The sequence below is a fragment of the Asparagus officinalis genome, chromosome 6 (genome assembly GCF_001876935.1).
Source record: "Asparagus officinalis chromosome 6, Aspof.V1, whole genome shotgun sequence".
NCBI classification, from domain to species: domain Eukaryota; kingdom Viridiplantae; phylum Streptophyta; class Magnoliopsida; order Asparagales; family Asparagaceae; genus Asparagus; species Asparagus officinalis.
In genome coordinates, this window is record NC_033799.1 from 15,832,353 (window position 1) to 15,839,511 (window position 7,159).

The window sequence follows — 7,159 nt, forward strand, 5'->3', positions numbered from 1 at the left end:
CTAAGTCCCTCCATATGATGAAGAATATGAGTTATGATTTTAATAATCAAGAAGATTTAAATTTTAGGAAAGGAAGACGAGCACCAATTCGATCTTTTACTCCAGAAGAAAAACCTCCTGATTATTATCATAAAACTGGAGAGGGTTAGGCTATGTTTCAACTCCTTCCTCTTTAAAAAATAAACCCGGCGAATGTCTATACTAAGACTATTCATCCGGATCATCATCATGGGACTCTGGTATTAGCATTGGTGCAGTCTTCAAAAGCATGTCAATAAATATGACTTCAACTAGTCATCCAGATGATGATGAAGAGGATGATGAAGAGTTAATTGAATCAGTCAACGATCCATGGATCAAACACCTTAACATCTTATGGGATATGCGCTTTGAACAATGCGAGCCGCCCACTGAAGATAAGGTGATCCAGATTAATATGGGAGACAAAACCAATCCTAAGCTAATTTTCATAAGCGAGAGTTTATCACCATCCGAGAAAGAAGACGTTATATCTCTCATCCGAGAATATATAGACGTCTTCGCTTAGAATTACGAAGACTGTTATACCCTAGGGGGGTGAATAGGATTAATGCTAATCTAATTCCAATTTTATTCTAATTAAAAACTTACTTGATTAATTAATTCTTGCAAAAGATATATGAGTGAGTTATGAGCAAGAATGTAAAATACAAGCACAAAATAGATATACACAAAGCAAACTCAAACACAATAATATGATCACGGAGTTCAGACCTTCCATCCTACGTCATCGCTCCCCACTCACGGGGAGAATCCACTATCACGACACACCCGATTTAGAAGCTGGAACTTCTTTACACACTCGGTTTTCTAGTTCACCAAAAAATCTACAAGACACTCACAATGTACATACACAAACTACAACCTCAAGTGTTGGACCTCATGTATCGCCTCTCTCAAGTGCCCGACTTTACTACCCTCACTAGGTTTTACTATCGACGCTACTCCTCTTGGTATCGACTACGCCCTCACCACACACTCCTCTCGGTATCGACTACGTCCTCACCACACACTCCTCTCGGTGTAAATGTGTATTACAAAGTGATTCTCACAAATGAAGCTCAAGTACAATGATTTGTTCTCTACTAATGAATGAGAACACTATGAAGCTCACTCTCACTAAATCACACACCACTACCCAATAATATATTGTATGAAATATTATAAGCTCAACAAGAGTGTGTGTGATAAATGAGAACAATAAAATTCTAACAATATATTGTATGAAATATTATAAGCTCAACAAGAGTGTGTGTGATAAATGAGAACAATAAAATTCTAACTCAAATAGAACTAGCTAAGATATGAACAACAAGAGTGTGTGTGATAAATGAGAACAATAAAATTCTAACTCAAATAGAACTAGCTAAGATATGAATATGAAAATCAAATAGTAAATAAACTAGATAAAGGAGTTAAAGATCTTCTCTATAAACACAAGGAGCTGTAGAAATGAAGATGAGGAAGAATTCCTCAATTAAGATTAAGAGCCTCCTCCTTGCGAAAAACTTCTCGTTTGAAACCAAACTTAAAACAAGGCTAAAACACCTCTTAAACACTTGTAAAACTTGTTAAAACAATTTTCTTGGTTGTTAAGAAACTTAAATGCAATGGGGGTATTCATAGCAACCCAAAACGTCAGTAAAAACCTAAGTAAAAAGACCAAAAACCCATTAGAAAACAAAACAAGGAACTAGTCGTTACCGTGCAACGACTATCTTGGCGGTCGATCGCAGAGACCAGCCCAGTTGACTGTAGAGATCAGTTCGGTCGACTACGAGCAGCTGAGAAATAAGACTGGGTCTCTGGACTTTTTGCGGTCGACCGGAGAGACACACACGATCGACCGCAGACTAATACATGCAGTGTTCAGGTTTGAAAATGGATTTTGATCGCATGAAAAATAACAAATGTTATCCAAGAAATATGAAACTTTGGGGAAACTTTATAAACATGAAAATAAACATGTTTGAAAAGTAATTTTTGGAATTGCATTTTTTATTTGTAAAAAATCATCGTTTTTGCAAAGTGTACATAATACGTGTATTTTATGAAACATGAATGTAATGTAAACAGAAATAATAAACCAATACATATTATAAAACATAAATGTAATGTAAACAGAAATAATAAACCAATTTTGCATTGTTTTAACAAATAAACTTATTTTGTACGAAAAATCAAAATTGTGTGTGTATATATATATATTGAGCTTAAAATATATTCACACAATATATGTTACAAAATTACTAATATAACTAAGTGATTGGGCACAAAGATGGATCTTGAATCTTTAACTCTTGGTATGAATTTGTAACAAGCTACAATCACTAGGAAACAAGTTAGCTATAAATTTTTATAAAGTCATCAAAACAAGAAAAGAGTGTAGGCTCAAAAACCAGAGTCCTAACAAAGACATGCTTGGTCTTGACCCAAAGATAGTCATGCATCATCTCAACATTGATTCGGATGCGAAACTCGTTCAACAATAATAACGTCGGTTCCGTCCGGAGATCATGGAAGCAATTGAATCGGAAGTCAAGAAGCTTATCGATTCAGGTTTTATCAGGGAGGAACAACATCCTGACTGGGTGGCCAATACTGTTCCACTGCCCAAGAAAAATAGGAAGGTCAGAATTTACATTGATTTTCATGACCTAAATGTTGCATGTCCGAAAGATGAATTTCATCTCCTAATCGCAGATGTCATTATTGATAATACTTGTAGGTATGAGAGAATATCTTTTATAGATGGATTCTTAGGGCACAATCAAATTAAAATATATCCTGAAGATGAAAAGTACACAGCTTTCAGAACACCACTAAGGGTGTACTGTTATACAGTGATGCCCTTCGAACTAAAGAATGCTGGTAGAACTTATCAGCATGCCATGAATACAATCTTCCATGAACATCTATGTTAGAAGATTGAGTGTTACGTGGATGATATGCGGTGAAGAGCCAAAAGAAAAGCGATCATCTTTCAGATCTGAAGATGATGTTTGATATCATGCGAGCACATCAACTAAAGATGAATCCAACCAAATCTTTCTTGGGGGTAGCCAGTGGTAAATTTCTTAGATTTATAGTCACATCTAAAGGGATTTCTCTCGACCCAGAAAAGGTTCGGACCATCCAAGAAATGCAACCTCCGAAGAACATTAAAGAACTCAGAGGTTTGCAAGGCCTATTGACTTATATCCGAAGATCATATCAAATCTCTCGGGATGCTGTCAGCCCTTCACCAAATTGATGAAGAAATGAGTCTCATTGATTTAGGATGTAGATTGCCAAAAGGCGTTTGAGGAAATCAAGCGATACCTCACTCAGTCGCCCATCCTAGTGGCCTCAGTATCAGGAAAACCATTCTTGTTATATGTAAGAGCCATGGATCATTCTCTTGGAGCTTTGTTGGCCCAGAACAATGACCAGGGTCATGAACAAGCAATCTACTACCTCAGTAGAACTATGATCGGAGCTGAGCACTGGTACAATCCAGTGAAAAAAGAATGTCTTGCCTTAGTGTTCGCCGTCCAAAAAATACGACACTACTTGCTCGGACAATTGATCCACGTCATTTCCAAAGTAAATCCTTTGAAAGTACTTATGACAAAACCCTCTTCATTGAACTGTCACCTTGCAAAATGGGTGATACTTTTATCGTAATATACGATGTAATTCATGCCTTAGAAGGCTATTAAAGGCCAAGCTCTGGCAGATTTTTTAGCCGACCATCTGGTATCCAATTCTTCTAAATTATACAAAGATTTACCAGATGAGGTTGCTGAAGCTTGCATAACTCAAGAAGTTATGCAAGTATAGAAATTGTTCTTCGACGGTGTGTCTAGAGCAAGACCCGATGGAGGAATCACAGCTCGAATCTCCAAACGGTGTGTATAGAAATTTGTATCCCCAAACGGTCATGTGATCCCAAGAGGATTTTTCATAATCGAGCCATGCATCAATAATATAGCAAAGTATAACGCTTTGCTATTAGGAATGCAGTTGGATGAGGAACTCAACATCCGACATCTCGAGGCTTACGGTGATTCTCAACTCATAGTAATTCAAGTCCGAGGATAATATAGAGTGCGTAATGAGGATTTGGTCCCATACCACTTCGCAACACTAAAGTTAACCCAAAAGTTTGAAGACATCTTTATCGGATACATTCAGCGAGTCCAAAACGCCTATGCGAATGCCTTAGCCTCGCTGACAACTTCATTAACATTGTCACCAAAGGCAGAAACAAAGATATTCATCATAGGTCGTGACTTGTATCACCCCAAGTTCCCTCTAGAAGATTACTTAGAAGAGACGATAACATGAATTGTCTGCAAAACTTCTATTAATCTCGAACCGAGGGACTAGAGATTCCAGTATATCGATTATGTCTTGTACGACATATTACACGATGATCCTAAAGAAGCAGCAGTCATCAAACGGAATGCCCTTCGATTCTATTATAATGCGGTTTCTCAAACTTTATATCAAAAATCGCATGATGAAGTTTTGCTGCGCTGCCTTTCTAGAAAAAATCACAAGAAACTCTCAAAGAAGCACATGACGGAATGTGTTGAGCTCATCATCCCGGATCTAAATTAGGGGATCGACTCCGAAGACTTGGCTATTATTAGCCAAAAATATTTACAGACGCCGTTGATTATGCCAAACGGTGTCATACATGCCAAATCCATGGTGACTTTATCCATCAAGCATCAGGGAATCTGTATCCAACATCTCCATCTTGGCCATTCGAGATGTGGGGAATGGATTTTGTTGGACCCACCTCTCCGCCGACATCCAAAGGACATTGATTTATCTTGGCAGTATTCGATTACTTCTCCAAATGGGCAGAAGCAATTCCCTTGAAAGAAGTTAAGACTTCAAACGTGATCAAATTTATTAAACATCACGTTATCTACCACTTTGGCATACCAAGACGAAGAGTTCACGACAATGGAGCTCAATTCATCGGCCATGGTTTCTAGAGATTCAGCAACAAGTTTAGAATTCAAAGTGTCACATCAACGACATATTACCCGCCAGCTAATGGCCTTGCAGAAGCTTTCAATAAAACCATTATGAAGCTTCTTAAAAAATTCGTCTCCAAAAGTCGACGTGACTGAGACAAAAAACTTAGCGAATGTCTATGGGCTTACCGCACAATGATGAAAACCCCGACAAAAGCTACTCCTTTTTCTTTGGTATAAGGATGCGAAGCCATGATACCATTAGAAATTTATATCACATCCCTAAGAGTTGCTCTTGCAACCGGGATGACTAATGAAGAACAATATCGACTGCATCTCCAAGAACTGGCAGCGTTAGATAATAAGCGGCTTCAAGCCCAAAATTAGATCGAGTTATACCAGGCTCGAATCTCAAAAGCCTACAACAAAAAGGTCAAGGAAAGGATCTTTAAGAAATACGATCTTGTCTTAGCAGTCAGACGATCTATGGTCATGACACATAAGATAAAAGGGAAGCTCAATCCTAAATAGGAAGGACCCTTCATGGTAGAGTCTGTCTACTCGAATAGAGCTTACCGTCTCATTAATCAGAAAGACGATAGGCTCATGATGCCGATTAATAGAAAATTTCTTAAGAAATATTACCTATAAAAAATCATGAGACCCACTTTCTCCTCCCCTGCTAAGTCTAAATAGAGAAATTAAACTCACTCAAGATTAGGGATTGGTTACTTGGAATTCATGAAATTAAGAGTAACGAATCTTCTAAGTTGTCATGTTTAACAAAACAGCTCTCTCAACTACCAAAAGTTTTTCCCAGCTAGCTTATCAATCTTCCCTAATAAGATGATAAGCTCACAACACTATCAAGTTAACACTATACCTATGATAGTTAAAATCTCTATACATCCCCAACGGGTGATCGAACAAAATCAACTTATAAATCTTATCCAACAAGATGATAAGACCACAAAAGTTGTTATGTTCGACAAAACACCTCTATCAACTACAAAATTTATAATATATCGTCTTGTTAACATTACACTTCTGACGGTTAATACCCCTACAGAGTTCGAATTCAACTTGTCTCATTCTTAAGATAACAAGCTTTTTCGAACTAAATCAACTTATCAATCCTCTTCAATAGGATGATAAGTCCACAAAATTGCTCAAATCGCAACACAACCCCGTCAAGTTAATAATACACCTCTGACGATCAAATCAACTTATCAATCATCTTCAATAGGATAATAACTCCACAAAGTTATTCAAATTGCAACACAAACCTGTCATTTTAACAATACATCTCTGACAATCAACTCATTATTAAGTTAACATCAGACCTCTTATGATAAAATCAATTTATCGATTCTCTTCAATAGAACGATAGGTCCTCAAAAATCTTGTTTAAATCACAAGTACAAACTATCATCAAGTTAACATCACACATCTGATGACAAAATTAACTTATCAATCTTCCCCAATAGTATGATAGGTCCACAAATTACTATTATGTTAACATTACACCTCTAACAGTCAAACTCCCGTGAACTTGTTAATTCTTTTTCAACAGAATAGCAAGTGTTCATAAAAAAATCCGCAGTGGATTAAAGTTTTTTCTGAAATTATCCTAATGATAATAAAGTGAATTTTTTAATCTTACTCTAAGTGAGAATTCATGTCAAGTTAACATTATATCTCTGGCATTTTCAACTATTGTTCATTGTTTCAAGTTAAAACATAACACAAAAAGAAACAATGGAAAACCAAAACAATATCACTTTTTATTCAAAATACTAGATGTTGGACCCTAGAGGGGGGGTGATTAGGGTCTTATGCTAATCTAATCCGATTATATGCCAATAAAAACTAATTAACAAGTTATCCTAGCAAGTATGAAATACAACAAGAATATAAGCTAGGATAAGCATTATGAACAACAAGATATATCCTAACAAAGAGATATAGGCAATGTATGTGCAAGGATATAAAACAAACACAAGGTGATATATCCTACCAAAGAGATATACAATATGATATATGCAAGGATATGTAAACTAACACAAGGGTAAACAAAATGAACTAGATAGAGGATGAAATAAATGAGCAATGCACAATTGGCGATATAAGATAAATACAAAAGCAAA